Source organism: Hypanus sabinus, chromosome 31 (genome assembly GCF_030144855.1).
Source record: "Hypanus sabinus isolate sHypSab1 chromosome 31, sHypSab1.hap1, whole genome shotgun sequence".
Classification (NCBI taxonomy): Eukaryota; Metazoa; Chordata; class Chondrichthyes; order Myliobatiformes; family Dasyatidae; genus Hypanus; species Hypanus sabinus.
In genome coordinates this window covers 15797685-15819091 of record NC_082736.1, presented here as the reverse complement: position 1 = coordinate 15819091, position 21407 = coordinate 15797685, and positions in this window count along the sequence as shown.

Genomic DNA, 21407 nt, shown 5'->3' with positions numbered 1-21407 from the left:
GTACCGCCTCTGGAAACCGAGACGAAGTACACATGATATTCAACAAATACTGATAACCATTTTTCGTCTTTGGTAATGGGCCAACACAATCTACAATAACTTTAGAAAAAGGTTCACCAAATGCTGGAATAGATTGTAATGGAGCCACTGGTGTAACTTGATTTGCTTAACCCACAATTTGACAAGTTTGGCACGTTTTACAAAACATCGCCACATCTTTTCTTAGACCAGGCCAGTAAAAATGTTTTAAAATCTAGTCCACAGTTTTCCTTACCCCTTGATGTCCACCTAAAGGCACACTATGAGCTAAAGTTAAAATCTCATTTCGATAAACTTTAGGGACAATTTGCTGGTAAGCAACATTCGATTCCTCACTTACAGGAATTGTAGACGATTCCCACTTCCTCATCAACACTCCTTTTTCCAAGTAATATCCAACTGGCACCTTCTCAATTTCACTATATAGTAAAGCTTGTTTTCTTAATTTTATAATCTCAGGGTCTCTATTCGGTCTGCTATCATCTCCTTCCGAGACAGAGATAAATCTTCATAGTTAGACTTACTCCAAGAATCTTGTTCAAACAACGAAGGTAAGAAAGTCTCTGACACATTCACAAAACCCGAATCCTGAGTTGAACAGTCATGAGTAACAACCTCATTCTGCGCATCAATCTTTTTAGCCATAGCTCTAGTCACAACACAGGAAGAATCTGTGTTAGAATTCATCTCTGGTTCCTCTGACTCCATTGTCAAATGCACTTCAGGAAAAACTTGTCCACCTGCCAAATCATTACCTAACAATAAAAAAATATCCTTCACAGTTAATCTATGCTGTAATCCTACTTTAACAAATCCTGTAACTAACCCTGACTTTAAATTTACCTTATGTAAAGGTACAGGCATAAAATCACTCTCAACACCTCTTATACAATTTACCTCACCAGTATCAGACTCTTCATTAAATTTCAATACACTGTCTAACATCAGTGATTGAGAAGCTAAGGATTTTTATTGGCACCAGGGTAGATCCTTCTTTCAAGGATACAAACCCTTCAGTTATAAAACGATCATATCCCTTTCTAACCTGATCTGACTCTAACAGAACCATATTTGTGTTTATCAAACCCTGTAATTTTACAGGTACTTCAATATGTTGCACACAAGCATCTGGAACTGCTTCCTTCTCTTTCTTTTTAAATCTGAAACAGTTAGCTATTACATGGCCAGGCTTCTTGCAATAGTTACAAATAAGACTAAACGGTCCTTCCTTCACAGGTTTTCCTTCCTCCTTACCTTTCTCTCATTAACTTCTGATTTAATTTCTGATTTACCTTGAGTCTCCATGTTATTTTTCCTCTTAAAAATTCTGCCCTGAGGAAATTTATTCTTATGGATTAAAATATACTCATCAGCTAATCTAGCCGAGTCCTGCAATTTTATCAGCATCCCTCTCATTTAAGTAGGTCCTTACTTGAGCAAGAATGCTTCTTTTAAACTCCTCCATTAAAATCAGTTCTTTCACTGTATCGTAGTCCTCATTTACATTTTTAGAAGAAACCCATCTCTCAAAACACACAGCTTTCTCATAGGCAAATTCCACATAAGTCTGTTCCACAGTGTTCTTCAAACTTCTGAATCTTTCTCTATACGCTTCTGGGACTAATTCGTATGACTTTAAAATATACATTTTCACTTTATCATAATCATGTGCTTGCGCAGCAGTTAAAGCTGTGTAAACTTGTTGTGCTTTGCCTTTAATTACACTCTGTAACAACACTGACCATTCATCTTTCGGCCACTCTGACATCCGAGCAATAGTTTAAAAATGTTGGAAATATCTTTCCACTTCTGTTTCACTAAATGGAAGGACCAATTTAATTTCTTGACTAGCAACAAACGCCTTTTTGGAACCAGAAGACTGATTCTCAGACCTTAAATTCCGCCATCACATATTCATATTCCCTCTGTTTACTTTCAGCTTCCAACCTGCAACGCTCCAATTCTGCTTTACTTTGTTCCAACGTCATCTATTCGATTTGCAACTGCATCTCCAGATTACTTATTGGAAACGACTCCAAAATCGATTCATCAAAAACACCCGAATCCACATAGTGTGACGCGATTTTTCTCTGTATTACAGGCTTCGATGTAGTCTGCAAAATACCTTTAAGTTGCAATCTACTAGCTATCTCAGACACCTCAGTTTTTTTCGCCTTCACTAACAACTCCGCGGCTGGCGAAACCAGAAACTCATCAATATTCATTGTTGCCGAATACCACTCAGAAGCCGATCAAACAAACAAATCGAGTACTCCCCGTTTCCAAAACGCCGATCCAAAAGTTAGCAAGCATTTAAACTCAAACGATCCAATCCAGACGCAGCCCCCATAATTATGTTACGGATTCAGGCAACAATAAATATCTGAGTTAGGCGAGGGTTTTTATAACAAACAACACGTTTATTAAACACTGAAATCAAACCCCCCCAAAAGTAAACAAATCACTAACGTAACCGGAAATCAGCTGTTGTGCGGCAGCTGACACAGTTCTTAAAGCGATGTTGCAAAAACAGTTCTTTAAAGTCGTATTGCCAAAAGTTCAAAATGCTCACTGTCCATTTAAGGGAGGGACTTTTTAAAACGATTTAAATTCTCTTTCACGTTGTGTTGTTTCGGTTCCCAAATCGAACTATTTCCCACGAAGAATTTACGAAACGAAACGGCTTAAAGGCACTGACCTTTCCTTTAAAACACTGTCCTCAATCCTTTCTGCTATTTCGCAGGGATTAACACGAGAACAGTCAAAGAAATCCTTCCGAATAAGGATCAAACAAGGTCGAAACTGTTTCACTGTCGAAATCGATTCTCCTCGATCTTTAACTCCCGAATTCCGATCTTCACTCTCCACTGATTCTCAACGAGCAGTATTGTAAAGAAACTGCTGGCAATGACCTTTTAAACTTTAGGCATTAGAGAAAACGTCATCTTTCAACTAAACTGCCTCATCACATTAAATCACGCAGTGGCATGAAGCTACCATGACAAATCCAGCCACAATCTGCCCCTCCTCACAGGGAGGGGTCCTGCTTTTATACCCTGTAAAATAAACTGTCACATGACCTCTACTGGCGGGAAAATGACGTCACTCCACCATCACAAGACCATTACCTCAAGTCCAGTATAGCTTCAACCCCAGTCACTTGACATGTACACCACTGTCACGTGTCACGGGTACGTAACAGGATAAACATGTTGTGTATTTCAACCCATTGCTCGGGACATGGAATCCGGCAGAGACAACGCACCTTGAATACTGCACGTAGACTTTACTCCTCAAGTTCACAGCTGCAGCACACAACAACGTGAATGGTCAGTTTTACCGACAAGCAACTGCATGGGTTGAAACTCGTTTGCAACTCACTTGGGTTGAAACACATCTGTTAACACAAACAACAACATTTCAGGACCGTTGTCACAAACTCGACCGGAAAAGTTGTTCTGGAGTTACTGTAATCGTTAATTCGTGAACTTTTGCATTGGAGGTTTGTAACTGGGAAGACATTAAAAAAAAACAAAATTTGCACTTTATGTGTCCAGATCAGTTCCTCTGAAGGGCAAAGTGAGCTGCCGGTCGTCGAATAATGAGGAATTCCAACATTTGGTCAAAATTCAATGTTGAAAGTAAAATTTATGAATAGAGTACATACATGTTCTAAGAAACAATTCTGTGATTATTTTCCCGCGGAAATAGCAAATTTACAGAATAACAACTGTAAACAGGATCAATGAAAAACACATTGTGCAGAAGAAAATATAAATAAATAGCAACAACGAGACGATGATATAACAAGATAAATATCCCTGAAAGTGTGATAGTTGCTTATTCAATCACATTAACGAAGTTTACAATGTCTCCAGATTAAATAATTTCACCTGCCAAGCTGAGAGTGAAAACATCGTAAGCTATAAAGTACGCCACAGGAGGAAGTAGTGTCTTTCGGGTCATATCAGGTGCAGCTTATCGGATGTCCGTTGTCCGACCCATTGATGCTTGTCCCAATGAAGCAAAGAATGAAAACGGGGGGGAAGCGACAGCGGAAGGTTAACAGAATGCGAGACAGCAGGGCGAATAAAGTGGGTACAGAAAGCAAAACGCTTTAATTGTCATCACGTCAGGAACGAGATCTCCGAATGTGTCGGAGCACAGACAGCACAGAGATAATAACAGGATGAGGCAGGATATCGGAAACATGGAAATTCGCTGCCAACAGGAGATCAGGATTTTTCTGGTAGGTGCTCCACGAAGCGGTCACGCTATCCACGTCAGTCTCATCGACATACAAGAGACCAGTCCCGGTGGGAGCCCATTTCCGTTCTGCTTCCTATTCCCATTTCGACATGTCAGTCCATGGCCACCTCGACTAATGCGGTGAGGCCACACTCATTTTGAGGAATTCTACCAATCTGTCCTCTCATTTTGAGAAATAGCTCTTCTGGGTCGCCTCCAATCTTTCGGCATGATCATTGATTTCTCGATCTACTAGTTATTGTCCCCGCCCTCCTCTCCACCATTCCGCATTCTGAATTCCACCTCTCAGTTATCGCTTACCTGCCTATCAACTCCATAAGGTGATTTTAACTCTTCCCTTTCTTGCATGGTTTTTTATCATCTCCTGTCATTTTCCCAAGTCTCCAGCTCAGTGTCCAATTCAATAATCAACTTCCCAGCTCCTTACTTCACCCCATCCCCTCTACGGTTTCTCCTATCACCACCTACCTTGTACTTCTTCCGCCTTTCCCCTCCCTCCTTCCCCTCCCACATTCTTAGTCTGATTTCTCATCTCTTTGTTCCTGTTCTGATGAAGGATCTGGGCTCGAAACGTCGACTGTACACTTTTCCATAGATGCCGCCTGGCCAACTGAGTTCCTGCAGCATTTTTGAGTATTGCTTTGATTGTCAGCATTTGAAGACTGAATAAAACTTTTTATTTGAATAAAAATGTCCATTTTTATCAATTCTCTGAAAGACAGCTATTATCATTTTCCGAGCTGATTTCTGACGGATATCCCTCACTCTGCTGCAGTTCCTGTTATGTGTAGTTGGCCTCGCCATTCTCTGACAGACCTGAGATACACATCGCCCAGAGATTCAACAGCAATCCGACTGAAGTGGGAGGGGTCCCTGCAAAATTACAACCTGTCACATTACAAAAATAGGAAAATAAATGTGATCGCAGATTTTATTTCCAACCACACGGGGTTGGGCCGGAATAGAGCCATTCTTTCAAAATACCCTACAGGAGGAAAGTCTTTCTGTTAATATTGGCTGCAGCTCAGCTGATGTCCGCTGTTCGGACCATTGGTGTTTATTCTCTTTCATCAGTCAACTTCTCATCTCGTTATTTCACCCCACTCTCTCTCCGCTTTCATCTATCACCTTGTACTTATTCCTACCCTTAAATCCGTCACCTTCTTACTCTGATTTCTCATGTCTTTGTTCCGGTCCTAAAGAAGGACCTTTGCTAGAAAAGTCGGCTGCCCTCTTTTCTAGAGATGCCGCCTAGCCTGTTGATTTCTGCCATCATTTTTGTGTAAGTTACTTCGATTTCCAGTATGTGCACATTTTCTCTGCTTTGCTAATTTAATGGAAAGCAGCTACGTTCATCATTATACCACCATCGTCCCATCATTTTGCAGGAGACTCTGTTATGAACCATGCCCAGTGGTGCATGATTGCGGCTGGATCATTAGTCCCCGAGCTGCTTTCTGCCGGACATTCCTCACTCTGTTGCAGTTCCTGTCATCTGCAATTCATGTCGCCATTCTACAACAGAACGGAAATAAACATCACCCAGTGATTCACCCGGAATCCGACTGAACTGAGCGTAGTCCCTGCAAATTTGGAACAGTTACAAATTGTTCCGTGCCTCTCATATGAGAAAAGCTGGAAAATAAACGTGATTAACGTTGTTACTTCCAACAACACAGATTTAGGCCCGAATGGGAGCCCCTTCTTCGCCCTGTCTTTGAACGTAAATAGGTGACTGAATGGCTGGAGAATCCTGAGATAACTTCATTCACGCAGTGTGAATGAAACGTGTGAAATGTGCCAGTATTAGCATCAATAAACAGCAAGGTAGCTCTGTTCAACCTCCTGTACTCTGGCATGAGTATGATGAATGAAAGCTCAGTGATTATTTCTTGTTAGTATAGTGGTTAGTATCCCCGCTTGTCACGTAGGAGGTGGGGGTTCAATTCCCCGACGGGGAGTTTGCAATTTTACTGCATACTTCAAGCGAACTTCTGAAAAAATAAAAAATGTAAAAGCGTGTTCAAGAATTTGGTGTTGGAGCGATCAGTTAACTGGACATTGGGATGTGTATCAAACCTGAATGATATTGAATCAGTGGAGCAGGCTCGACAGTCTGAGTAAGATCTTAAGGTACAGAGGCAGGAACAGTGTAGGAGAGTGATACATCAGTGGAAGGAAATATTGTTCAGCATCTTTACAAACTGATAATTCGCCTGTTCCTGATAAACATGTCATGGACTGATCAAAGCAGCGTGGATGGGAACCGCAGAGACACTGCCTATCATTCCCTACCCTCTCTGTCTGCAGGTGCGATGCTGGAGCTCCGGAAAATAAATGATCGGGAGTTTACGGAGAAGAGGGCGCAGACTGAGTTACTACAGGCCAGTCCCCTTCACAGTACTAGCGTAATTGGTGATTGGAACCGAAAGTTAGTAACCTCGGGATTATTGCCTGTGCCACTTGACAGTGAGTGTAGGAATAGAATGAGGTGGAAGATAAATGCTGAGACATTGAAGCAGAGGGTAGGAATTCAGATTTCTGGATCATTGGGACCTCTTCTGGCCCGGTCTGACTTGCACTTGAATCAAAGTGGGAACAATACCTTGACGGGTACATTTGTTAAGCCTATCGCGGAGAGCCCATTGGGCACTCATGTCTGCTGCGCAGGTTGACTCTGTTGTTAAGAAAGCGTACGGTGCATTGACTTCATCAATCGTGGGGTTGAGTTTAAGAGCCGAGAGCTAATACTGCAGCTATATAGGAACCTGGTCAGAGCCCACTTGGAGGACTGTGCTCAATTCAGTTAGCCTCACTATAAGAAGGACGTGGAGCCCATAGAAAGGGTGTAGATGAGATTTACAAGGATGTTGCCTGGATTGGGCAGCATGCATTTTGAGAAATGGTTGAGTGAAGTCAGCCTTTTCTCCTTGGAGCGACGGTGGATGATAGGTGACTAGACAGAAGTGTACCAGATCATGAGGCTAGTCAGAGGCTTTTCCCCAGGGCTGAAATGGCTCAACGAGAGGGCATGGTTGTAAGGTGCTTGGAAGTAGATACAGAGGAGATGTCAGGGGTATTTTGTTTATGCACAGAGTCGTGAGTGCGTGGAATGGGCTGCCAGCAGCAGTAGTGGAGGCGGAAACGATATGTTCTTTTAGGAGGCACTTGGATGGCTACATGCAGCTTAGAAAAATAGAGGGCAATGGGTAAAGACTAGGTAGATCTAAAGTAGGGACGTGTTCGGCTCAGCTTTGTGGACCGAACGCCGTGTATTGTGCTGTGCACTTTCTAGGCTGGATTTTTCAGTTTTTTTAAACGGCCAACCAATTGGGAGCGGAGGAGCTGAAGACAGCCGTCAGCTAGCGCACTGTAAAAGAAGTTCCGAATAGCTAAGCGTCCATCGTCGTAGCGGCCATCGTCGGGGTGAACTGAGTCAGAACGGGAAGACTTTGGCTCAGCAGGCATCAGCGTGATCAGGCAGAGGCGACGGTCGGTTCTGGTCAGTTGTTGTTGTTTATTTTTTCCTCATTCGATGTCTTCTTTTTAAATAGTAAGTTTAGAGAGAATGTCAGGCACTATGTTGGAATGCTCCTCTTGCAGGATGTGGGAAATCAGGGAAACCTCCGGTGTCCCTGAAAGCGACACGTGCAAGAAGTGTATCTAGCTGCAGCCCTAAACAAACCGCGTTAGGGAACCGGAGCAGCAGCTGGATAACCTACGGATCTTTCGGGATAATGAGGAGTTTATAGACAGTAGTTCAGGGGATTTAGCTACACCAAAGGAGTAGGGCACAGGTAATTGGGTTACCGTCAGGCAAGGGAAGGTGAAAGGGCAGGCAGATCAGGGTGCCCTGTGGCCATTCCCCTCAACAAGAAGTATACCGATTTGGATACTGTTGGGGGGTATGTCTTACATGGGACAAGCCGCGGCAGACGGATCTCTGTCACTGAGTCTGGTTCTGCAGTGCAGAAGGGCGGGAGGAAGAAGAGGAAATAGATAGTGAGAGGGGACTCGATAGCTAACGTTACAGACAGGAGGTTCTGCGGTCGTGACAGAGACACCCGGATGGTTTGTTGCCTCCCGGGTGGCAGGATTAGGGGTATCTCTGATCGCGTGCACAGCATTCTGAAGTGGGAAGGTGAGCAGACAGGTATCATGGTACACATCGGTACCAATGACGTAGGAAGAAAGAGTGAGGAGGTCCTGAAGAATGAGTATAATGAGCTTGGTAGGAAGTCAAAAAGCAGGACTTCGAAGGTAGTAATCTCAGGATTGCTATCTGTTCCACGTGCCAGTGAGGGTAAGTGTAGGATGCTCTGGAGGATGAACACGAGGCTGAGGAACTGGTGTGGAGGAATGGTTTCAGATGTTTCGATCATTGGGACCTCTTTAGGGGCTTGTACAAGAAAGACGGGTAACACATGAACTATAGGGGAATTATATCCTTGCAGGGAAGTTTGCTATTGGGAACGGTTTAAACTAGGTTTGCAGGGTGCCAGATCAGATAGTGGAGATAGAGTGAAAATAAATGATGATAAAGTTTCGTGCAAATTCAGAAATAGAAGGGCTGTGTGTGGTGACAATAATCTTTTGAGGTATGTCCATTTCACTGCGAGGGGTATTGTGGAGATGGCAGACGAGCTGCGGAGGTGGTTTGACACATGGAAGTATAACATTATAGCATTATAACATTAGTGAAACTAGGCTACAGGAGGGTTTGATGAAAGATGGGGCGGGGGTGTTGGGATTGCTAGTCAGGGAAAATGTTACAGCAGTGCTCAAGCAGAATAGTTTAACGGGCTTCTTTACCGAGGCCATAGGGGTGGAGCTGAGAAACAGGAAAGGTACGACCATATTAATCGGGTTGTAGTATAGGCCACGCAATAGGCAGCGAAAATTCGATGAGCAAATCTACAGAGAGATAGCAGACGACTTCTTAAAGCTGTTATAATAGAATATTTTAATTTTCCACATATTGATTTGGACTCCCATACTGTTAAAGGTCTAGACGGGTTAGAGATTGTACAATGTGTTCAGTAAAGTTTTCAAAACAAATAAATAGAGATATCAACTGGAGAGGATGCAATATTAGATATTAGATCTCCTATTTGAAAACGAGTTAAGACAAGTGACGGAAGTATGTGTAGGGGAACACTATGGATATACTGATCATAACGCCACTAGTTTCAACTTGGGCATGGATAAAGGTAGATCTGGTAAAGGTAAAGTGGAAAAAAGCCAAATTTGAAGAAATGAGAAAGGATCGAAAAAGCTTGGATTGGAATAGGTTGTTCTCTGGCAAGGATGTGATTGGTAAGAGGGAGGCCTTCAAAGGAGAAATTTTGAGAGTGTAGACTTTGTATGTTCCCGTCAGAACTAAAGGCAAAGTGAAAAAGAATAAGGCACCATGGTTTTCGAGGGATATTGGAACTCTGATATAGAAGAACAGAGAAATGTATGACAGGTTATGCAACAAAGTGTAAATAAAATGTTTGAGGAGTATAACAAGTGCAGAAAAGTACTTAAGAAAGAAATCAGGAAGGCTTAAAGAAGACATGAGGTTGCTTTGGCAGTGAAGGAGAAGGATAACCCTCAGATCTTCTGCAGGTATATTAAGAGCAAAAGGACAGTAAGGGATAAAATTTATCCTCTTGAAGATCAGAGTAGTCGCCTATGTATGGAACCAAAAGAAATTGGGAAGATCTTAAATACGTATTTTGTGTCTGTACTTTCTAAGGAAACTGGCATGGAGTCAATGGAAATAAGGCAAACAAGTAGTGAGGCCACGGGACCTATACAGATTGAAGAGGAGGAGGTGTTTGCTATCAAGAGGCAAATCAGAGTAGATAAATCCCCAGGGCCCGACAGTGTATTCCCTCAGACTTGAAGAAGACTAGAGTTGAAATTGCAGGGGGCCCTGGAAGATATAATTAAAATGTCGGTATCCATGTGTGAGGTGCCGGAGGATTGGAGAATAGCTCATGTTGTTCCGTTGTTTAAAAAAGGTTCTAAAAGTAATCTGGGAAATTTTAAACCGGCAAATTTGCCGTCAGTAGTAGGCAAAGTATTGGAAGGACTACAAAGAGATAGGATCTACAAGTATTTAGATAGACAGGGACTTATTTTGGAGAGTCAACATGACTTTGTGCGTGGTAGCTCATGTTTAACCAATCTATTAGTGTTTTTTCGCGGAGATTACCAGGAAGTTGGATGAAGGGAAGGCAGTGGATGTTGTCTACCTAGTCTTCAGTAAGGCTTTTGTCAAGGTCCCATATGGGAGGTTAGTTAGGAAGATTCAGTCGCCAGGTATACATTGTGACATTGTAAATTGGATTAGACATTGGGACAATGGGAGAAGCCAGAGAGTGATAGTGGAGGATTTCTTCTCTGAGTGGAGGCCTGTGACTAGTGGTGTGCCACAAGGATCAGTGCTGTGTTCATTGTAATTTGTCATCTATATCAATGATCTGGATGATAATTGGTAAATGGGATCAGAAATTTGACTGCTTTTACAAAGATTTGATGTGTAGTGGACGGTGAGGTTTTTTTTATACAGCTTGAAGTGGGATTTGGACGAGCTGGTAAAATTGGCTGACAAATAGCAGATGGAGTTTAATGCAGACAAGTGTGAGGTATTACACTTTGGAAGGACAAACCAAGGTAGAACATACAAGGAAAATAGTAGGACACAGAGGAGTGCAGTAGAACGAGGGATCTGAGAATACAGATACATAATTCCCTAAAAGGGATATAAAATTATGATGGGTATAGATAGAGTGAACGCAAGCAGGCATTTTCACTGTGGCTAGGGAAGAAAAACTCCAGAGGACACGGTTAAGGGAAAATTTTAAAGGAACATTAGAGGGTGCTTGTTTAGTCCGAGATTAGTGAGAGTGTGGAAGGAACAGCCAGTTGAAGTGTTGACTGCAGACTCACTTTTAACATTTGAGAAAAACTTAGACAGGAACATGGATGAAGGCGGTATGGAGGGATTTGGTCTAGTTGCAGGTCATTAGGACATGGTAGAAAAACTGTTCGGCACAGCCAGGAAGGGCATAAAGCACTGTTTCAGTACTGCAATGTTCTATGGTTCTATGGTTCTAGACCTTTAACAGTATGGGAGTCACGATCAACATGTGGAAAATTAAAATTTTCTACTACGACAACCTTCTGTTGCCTGCAGTTGTCTGCTATCTCTCTGCAGATTTGCTCCTCCACTTCTCGCTGACTATTGCATGGTGCATAATTCAACCCCATTAATGTGGTCATACCCTTCCTGTTTCTCGGCTCCACCCATATGTCCTCGGTAGACAAGCCCACTAATCTCTCCTACCTGAGCACTGCTGCAACATTTTCCCTGACAACCAATGGCGACACGCGCCCCTCACCCACCCTTCATCACTCAGCCTCCTTCACGTCTGAAACATCAGGACCCTGGCACATTAAACTAACAGTTCTGACCCTCCTGAGGCCAAATTTCACTAATGGCTTTAATGTCATAATTCCATACGTCAATCCATGCCCTCAGCTCGTCTGCCACCCCCACAATACTCCTCGCAGTGAAATAGACACACCTCAAATGATTATTACCACCACACATAACCCTTCTATTTCTGACGTTGCATGAACATTTAACATCATTTATTTTCACCTCCGCTCCACTATTTCCTCTGGCACTTTGGTTCCCATGCCCCTGCAAACCTAGATTAAACCGACCCCAACAACACTAGCAGACATTCCTGCAAGGATATTGATTCCCCTGTAGTTCACGTGTAACCCGTCTCTCTTGTACAGGTCCAGCCTACCCAGAAGAGGTCCCAATGATCCAAACATCTGAAGCCTTGCCTCCTACACAAGTTGCTCAGCCACATGTTCACACTCCAAAGCATCCTACACCTACCCTCACTGGCACGTGGCACGTAGCAATCCTAAGATTACCACTCTCGATGTCCTGCTTTTTAACTTCATACCAAGCTTTCTGTACTCATTCTTCAGGACCACCTCATTCTTTCTTCCTACGTCATTGAAACCGATTTGTACCATGATATCTGGCTGCTCACCCTCCCACTTCATAACGCTGTGCACGCGATCAAAGATATCCCTGCCCCTGCCACCCGGGACTTAACAAACGACCTGGGAGTCTCTGTCACGACCACAGAACCTTCTGTCTGCACCTCTAACTATCGAGACCACTATCTCTACCCTCTCCTCTTCTTGCACCCGCCCTTCTGCACTGCCGCAGCTTGTCCGAGGTAAGTCAACAGCCCCCCCCCCCGAACAGTATCCAAATCGGCATACTTCTTATTGAGGGGAATGGCCACAGGGGAATCCTGCTCTGCCTGCCCTTCACCGTTTCCTCGTTTGGCGGTAACCCACTTAACTATACCCTGCTCCTTGACGTAGCTAACTTCCTGAAACTACTATCTATAAATTCCTCATTTTCCCGAATGTCCATCACATTACCTGCCCTCCACTGCTTTCTATCTGCAATTAATACGCCTATTCTCCCAATCTGTTCAAGTACGTCTGTAGGCTCCTGCTTCTTTATCTGTATCGGCCATCTTTGTTTAGTCCACAGGCCAGTAATTCCGTCATCTCGATCCATTACATACAAAGTAAAATGTAGCGCGTCTTTAAATGAACACAATGGAGAGAACTCGTTGCCGGCATCCAACCAATAATTGCCACTTCCTCCTCTAAATTTACCTCCTGCCAATCTTCTGATCTTCTGTCCATGCTGGTATTTCTCTTGCCATCTTGCTCAGTAGCTTCATTTGCGGCAGTTTTTCAAAGACGTTCGATAACCAAGGAGACTAATTAAACAACACACAATGACTGTCCTTTTCTATATTTCCTCAAAGAATTCTAACGGGTTATGTCTGGCGAGATTTCCCCTGAAGGAAACCATATGGGACTGAACGATGTTTGCTGAACTACCGTCTGAAGTGGATACGGATCCGCATGCCCTGACCGCTAGAAAGAATTTCGGCAAACGAGTTTCGAGGATTACCAGGTCGACAGAGCGTGGGTGACAAAGAGAGCCTAAATGAGCTGAGTTCATTTATTCTCTGAAATATAAGCGAACGTAGAGAGGTTTCTAAATTCTGGACAGATATAGACTGAGTCGTCAATAGCTTTTCCGGGTTAGTGCATTCCTAAAAGGAAGCTCTTGACTTTAAACTGCAAGGTAAATAGTCAAAAGGAAAGTTTTATTCAGAGTTTGCTGCCCATATGGAAGTTGCTGACTGAGGAGGCATGCATGGTTACGACATCTAAAAGACATCTGCACAATTCCAAGGAGAGATGTTGAGCATGAACTCGTGAGAAAGACTAACGAAAATAAAGTTCAGCTTGGTTTCTGTTGTCAGAACGAGAAAGTCTGAAAAGCCTGATTCTCTGCTGCATTACTCAGTGACTCCAAACCCGCTGGTTTTACAGAACTGGACGGCAGTGTCAGTGGTGAGAAAGTTGTAGAATATATTTGGTGGATTTTGACAGCGTAATTCAATGGGAGAGGACGTGACAGATGGAAGAGAACGTATTGATATCATCCGTTCCAAGAAGAAAAATAGAAAAGAAGAACATATTTTACATGAGGACGGACTAAAATTTTCAGAAGATCTTGGATGTACATGTAAACAAGTCCCTGCGAATTAATATGCAGAGACGGCAAGCAATAAAATGAGCAAACTGTATTTAGTTTTGGAGTGCCGGATTGTGGAATACGGGGGCAATAATGTTTCGCTGGGATTTGGTCGGTAAGACATAATATTGTGTGAGAATAAGAATAAGGGTAAGAATATAGTGTGCAGGTCTGGCCTGCCAACCTCAGGAAGGATAATGCTGCAATGGAATGTGTTACTCACACTGACTGGACTTGCTATAGGTACTTGCTATTGGCTGTGCGAAGGTACCATAACGAAGTATAATAGGTTGCGATCTGTTGGAGACCAACAGAACTGGAAGCGTCACGACAAAATGATTGGATAGTGGATACTCCCCCCGTTTGTGGATTCTGTCACCAAAAGTCATTGTCTTGATGATGTTTAGGTAATTTTGCATGAGCTGAGAGGCAAAGTCTGTAATATTTAATCAGAATATATTTAACGGTCCTTATTATTTTTGGAGTGCATTTTTGTGGTACAGTGGCTGAATTCACGTGTCCCTGGTAACAATTTGTTTTATTGGTGTTTATGTATTCGAGACTAGTGCGGGAACGTGGGGCTAAGGTAGAGAACAACTCTCAGCTTATTGAATGGTGCAGCAGCAACAGCGGCCTGTGGGGGCAGAAATGCGTAAGAACTTAAAAAAACTGTTGGAATGGATGAGAGAAAATACCAAAGGGAAAAAGTCTTGCTCAGGAGCTTTACAAACCAATAATGGAACAGATCCAAAACAAGCCCGTACTTGTTCAAAAATAAAGTAGGTTGGAACAAAAGAGTGTTTTTTTTTCAATTAGCTTTCCGTCCGTCCCTGCCACAGGTGTGCTGCTGGTCGACTGGGACGTGCTGAAGTGGTGTAAGTGAAGGAGCGACAGAGACACTGAGTAAAGACATGTCAGCTAAAGTCATAACGCTGATGGACTTACTGGGTGAATTTGAATGATACATCACTAACAAAGGCACACAATTCGATCGCAGTTTCAGGAATGGCTTTTCCACTGAATTCAGAGAAAACTATTTGATTGGACTTATTTTCTCCGGACATCTGTGACTTGCATGGAGACATGGATGTGTGTAATTTTGTCCTGACGAGGGACCTAGACCGGACTATTTTACCATTTGCACTCACATCAATAAGAAACAAATGCTTTGAGAGGCCGCTCAAGGTCTACGTTTGCAACATGCTACCACCCACAATTAAACCCCTACAATTCGGCTACCGACACAACCAATTGACAGATGACGCAATAACCACAGCTCTAAACAACGTCCTTACACATCTGGAGTAGAAGGATGCATGAAGAAATGCTGTTCTTGGAGTATTGTTCAGCATTCAACACCATCCCTCCAGGTTCAACAGTAAGCCCGGAGACCTCTGCCTTGCGCAGTTGGGGTTCCTATCAGATAACCTGCAGGGGCCATTACTGTTCTCCTCAGCTCCGCCCCTCTGACTGTCAACACAATTGCCACTCAGGGCTGTGTTCTAACCTCCTCCGTTACTTACTGTATATTCAGGACTGTTTCACCACCTACAGCTGCAATCTGTTGAATAAGTTTGCTGACGATACTACATTGATTGGCTTAATCTCAAATAATAAAGGGGCAGCCTACAGAGCAAGTTGTGGGATGTCATCACACTGACACAGATGTGTCAAGCAAACAACCTCTCCCTCAATGTCGAAAAACAAAGAGCTAATTGTGAACAACTGAAAGAATGGAGACGGATTAATCCTTACTGACATCCATTGATCTGCGGTTGAGAAGTTGAAGAGCTTCAAGTCCCTAGGTATTCAAATCGCCGAGCATCTCACATGGTCTATACACTCCGACTTTGATTTGAAAAAAAAGCACATCAGCGCCTTTTTCACCTCAGATGGCAGACGGAGTTTGGTAAGGCCCCCAGATCCTCAGAACTTTCTGCAGGGGTACAATTAAGAGCATGCTTATTGTTTGCATCACTGCCTGATGTGGGAACATTTCTTCTCGCAATCGCAGGACTCTGCAGAATGGCGACCACAGTCCAGCGCATCTGTAGATGTGAACTTTCCACTAACCAAGACATTTACAAATACAGGTGTGTAAACGTGAAATGTTCGGTTCCACGAAGGATCACTGGGGACCCGAGTAAGTCCAAACACAAATTTCTCCAGCTGCTGTCATCTTAGCACAGGTACCAGGACCAAAAGGCTCCAGGACAGCTTCTTCCAACAGGCCATTACTGATTAATTCACGCGGATACAATTGTGTTTCCCCGTTATTTTGTCCGTCCTGTTCTACATACATATTTATTACAAATTACTATAAATTGCACATTGCACATTTAGACGGAGACGGAACGTAATGATTTTTACTCCTCATGTATAGAAGTATGTAAGTAATAAAGTAAATTCAATTTAAATTTGATAGATGTAGCCTGGCCTGCTGAGCTACCCCAGCATTTTGTGTGTTTTGCGTTCGATATCAGCATCTGCAATTTTCTCTTGAAGTCTGTGTGGGTGTTATTCTCGGTTTGCGGATCATTGCTAACATTGTGGCTAGTTTGCAACAGATAGAGCAGGATATATTTCCTTTGGTGGTGTGGACAGAGAATCAGCAGATGCGGTTTGACCGGTAGAAATGTTGGTCATTGCATCTCTAGAGAACAAAGCATACGGGACACTTCATTGCTAATCCTATGACGATGAACAGTTCAGCGTATAGAGGAATCTTATAGACCAACGCTGCAGCTTCGTGAAAGTGGCTGCCCAGGTTTTTGTGGCTGTAGGAGCCAAGAAATTAGCAGAAGAATCAGAAGGTCCTGCTGCAGGACTTGTAAATTCCGGTAAATCTCTGGGTAGATTGCTTCTGAAGTATACCAATCGATTGTGGTCGCCCAAACATAGCAGAGGTGGAGCCTTTGGAGCGGGTGCAATAGTAGTTTGGCAGGATGCTGCCAGATCAAAAGGTATGTTCTCCTTTGTTTAACTGGTTTATTATAAGACCATTAGAGATTGGAGCCGAATTAACTCATTCAGCCCATCGAGTCCGAACTGCCATTCCATCATGGCTGAACCTAGATTCAAATCAACCCGATGCACCTGCCTTCTCGCCATACCATTTGATGCCCTGACCGATCTGGAAACTGTTTACGTCATCTTTGAATATATCCACGGACTTAACCTCCACCTCTTTCTGTGGCGGAGCATTCCACAGATTCGCTAATCATGGCTAAAGGGAAAAAAAATCCCCTTACCTCGATTCAAAATGTCGCACACACCATAGGAAACACATTCTCCACATCCGCCCTTTCTAGTCCTTTCAACATTCGGTACATGTACTTAATTACACTAAAGTAACATGACTTGATTTCTCTGGAGCAGGCGAGGCTGAGGATACGCCTGATACCAGATTATAAGACTTTGCAGCCCATAGGATGAACAGTGAACAACTGTCATTCTCTTCCGCATAGAAAGTATTATATCAGAGTCTTTCTGCTTAAGGTCAAAGGGATATGTTCGGAAGACATGCGTCGGGCATTAATGGATTCCCAGGGAAAATGGAAATCACCACTGCAGTTACGCTGTTGTTTTTATATCTGTCTAAGCACTGGCTACATACTCGTTCATTGTCTCTCCTTGGAATTTGAAAGACCTCTTATACAGCCGCATCACAGGCATCTCTAACTGCCCGTACCACGATAGCGTTTTGAGCAGCAACTAAAGTCTTCCATCAGTCTGTACTTGGTCGGACACAGACACAGAAGGATTCTTCTTCGCAGTTTCGGTAATTTGTTTTTAACCAGTCATGTTTGGTAGCTCTGAGATTACCTCCATACTTGGGGGCCTCTGGACCACTCTTAGTTTACGTCCATACTAAACGGGATAAATACGTAACCGAAGATTTTTCTCTTCGCTTTGACCCTCCGTCCACACTGAAACGGCGATTTCCTCCCCCGAAAAAGGAGCTCTAAAACGCCCTCCTGAGTGTGCAAATTGGAAAACGCCAGTACAGTACAGTACGGGGTAACCGGAGATTTCTAAAAACGTTGTCATGACGTGCCGGAATAGATGGTGGCGGCAGCGCGGCACTTCATTGTTTTATTGAACGCAACATAACAGACTGCAACGAGACTGAAGCCAGAAGAGTTAGAAAAGTACACACCAAATACTTTGACCCATAACTTTTCCCTGTTTTCTGTCCTTGCTTGCATGAATGTGGGTTACCTATTTATACAAGTACTTCACTGACAAATAGGTGTGTAACAGTCTAATGTAACATTGTTTGGAAATACAAGATAATACTGATGCAACACACACAAAATGCTGGTGGAACACAGCAGGCCAGGCAACATCTATAAGGAGAAGCACTGTCGACGTTCCGGGCCGGGACCCTTCGTCTGGACTAACTGAAGGGAAAGATACTAAGAGATTTGAAAGTAGTGGGGGTAGGGGGAAATACGAAATGATAGGAGAAGACCGGAAGGGATAGGATGAAGCTAAGAGCTGGAATGCCAGCGCATGCTCACTAGAGGAGATTCGGCCAAATACCCGTTTTAATGTGGATGGAGGTATTTTCAAAAACGCTTGGTGTGGACGCCTATCGTTTTTATGCAAAACCTGTATTTTCAAAATTATCCGGTCTAGCGTGTATGCTCAGTCTAGTCTGGCCGCTACCTTTCGACCTCTTTGTCATAGGTGACTACACCAAGATCTTTCTCTCCCTCCCTCTCTCTCTCTCTCCTCTCTCTCTCTCTCTCTCTCTCTCTCTCTCTCTCTCTCTCTCTCTCTCTCTCTCTCTCTCTCTCTCTCTCTCTCTCTCTCTCTCTCTCTCTCTCTCTCTCTCTCTCTCTCTCTCTCTCTCTCCCTCTCTCTCTCTCCCTCTCTCCCTCTCCCTCTCTCCGTTGTGACTCGGAATATTGGAAATGTGTAACCCGGAAGTAAGATGATGATAGTCTAACCTATCTGTGTCTCTCATGTTTTATGGAAAATTATCAGGCCTCTCCTCATCCTGCTAACGGCCGGGGAAGATTGTATCCGCAGCATCCAACCTTCCCTTGTAACTGAAGCTCTGTAATTGATGCTTCAGTCCAGGCACATACCACGTGAAACTGTATTGTAACACGTCCATCTCAATTACATCCTTCCTGAGGTGTGGTGACCAGAACTACACACGGTGATCCAGAGGAGAACCAATTAATAATTTGCTCAGCTATGACACGACATTCCAACTCCTACAACGCGTTTGTGATGAAGTCAAACATACCGCACAATTCCTTCAACATCCCGTCTGCATGGCACGGAGTGAGCGTTATCTCATTAGAATAGACATGTGGAGTAACTTGTTCGGTCTGCTGGTGATGAACCTGAGGTAATCATTGTCACAAATGGTTGCTGTTGTGGAGCATTTCTGAAGATAAACAGATTTGTTGGACTTTTTGAAATCATGAGATATCCATGAAGTCAATCGTCTTTTCTTTGAAAATTGATAGCTAAATATAATAGACAATGACGCAATGAGTAAAAATAGATGACGCTACCTGTTTGTTCAGTGGGCTATGTCTAATGTGCCCAATGGGAGTAAAAACTGATTTAACCGTGGTATAATGCGTGTATAAGAACTGCTTGAATCAGTGCATGCAGGCGCAGGGCATACAACTGATCGCTGCTTCAGGTAGCAAATGGGATATTCCGCAATTTATAACGTTGTCAGAATTTTCTACCCGGTGCTTGCAGTACTCTGTGTTCCAGGTAATGTTATTTATTTCTATTACGCTCGGAGCATCGTAGATTAACTTTATCTCGATGCTCAAGATATATATGCTTTCCAGTGCATTTTGTTCTGCTCTTGAGCAAAGACAAGAAACCTCCGACGTTAACTTAGATTTTAATTTCAGTTAACTGAATCATTTAGTTTTATATCGGTATATGTTAGAGATTTTATATATTTTTGTATATATTAATGTATTATTACGCAACATAAATCACCACGTTGTACCATTGTCACTACGACTGTATGCTAAAAGTACTGAAATATGCTTACAAACCACGCAGTCAGGAAAAGACCACACACACAATGCTGCCGGAATTCAACAGGTCAGGCAACATCTATGTAGAGGAATAAATATTCCACTCTCGAGTCGAAACCCTTCACAAGGATATCATCAGGACGGGTTGTAAAGTAACTGCTTCAGGTAACATCCTGACAGTGACAGGAACGACTCACCAGGCCATGTCACTGCTGCGTCCGTTCTGTGTCGTGATATCTCGGGCAGCCGCGCACAATTCCGTAATACCGTAAATGTTTACTGTAGCGACGAGAAGATTTCTCGCAGGTATTGGTTAAATTCAAATTTATCGTCGGCTGTTACCACATAAGATAGGCCATTCATCTGCATGTCCTTAGAAACTGAGTGAAATAAAAATATATCGTCTCCATGCAACCCGCATAGTTTTTGTTTAATGTCGAAACAATTCTGTAGTGTGTTATTCAGTAAAATAAATAAATGTTAATATCCTTCCACGACGTCACCTATTTGTAAATAAATTACCTAAATTTGTGGTCAATCTGTCGAGCGACCTGGATAATGAATATTTCCATTGAGTTACTCTTGTATCTACCATCCGAAGTTCAATCGACAAACATGACTCCCTCTTCTGGGTTCTCCCCGATAGCGGAGAAAACGAAATCATGCATATGAAATACTGTTTTTAAGAGTCGTCTGTCTGTCAGTTATTTACCTGTGCTTCTCCAAACAAGAATGAGTTTGTACTCAAACCAGCGGCTGTGGCAATTACGCCATTAGTTTGTCCTTTCCAGGGGGACTGTCTGCTGAAGTGAGGTTATAATGTGTGTCGTATTCCTTTCGGTGATTTACAACTCATATGCCAAAATGAGTAGGTTATTGACGGGAGGAGGGAAAATGCAGGGCAAGTGCAGATTCACCTTGTGGACGTTCCCCTCAATAGTAATAACACAACTTTAGGTAGCTGGAATGCTTTTTGGCAATGCGTCTGGTGCTGTGGCCCAGAAGAGCTGAGTGCTGAGGATGACTACATTGTTGTCAGGAGATCCGTTAGTCAGAGGAACAGGGATGAGGCTCAGTGGCGTGATAGATACACCATGAATATATGTTGCTTCCATGGTGCTAGGGTAAAGGATATTTCAAATTTGTCCTATAGCATTCTCAAGGACATGATTAACCAACCAGAAATCTTGGTACATATTGGCATCAATGGCTTAGGTAGACAAAGAGAGGAAGAACTGAAGAGAGATCTTAGAGAGCTAGGTAGAAGTTAACGAACAAGACTTCCCAACTAGTTTCATGTCTGAATTGCTACATGCGTAATGTACAAGTGAGCGTAAGAATTGGAGGTTTGGCAGGTGACGGCGTGGCTGAGGAACTGGTGCAGGGGCACTCTGTACACCTTAAACGGAAGGGTTCCTGTATCCCACCAC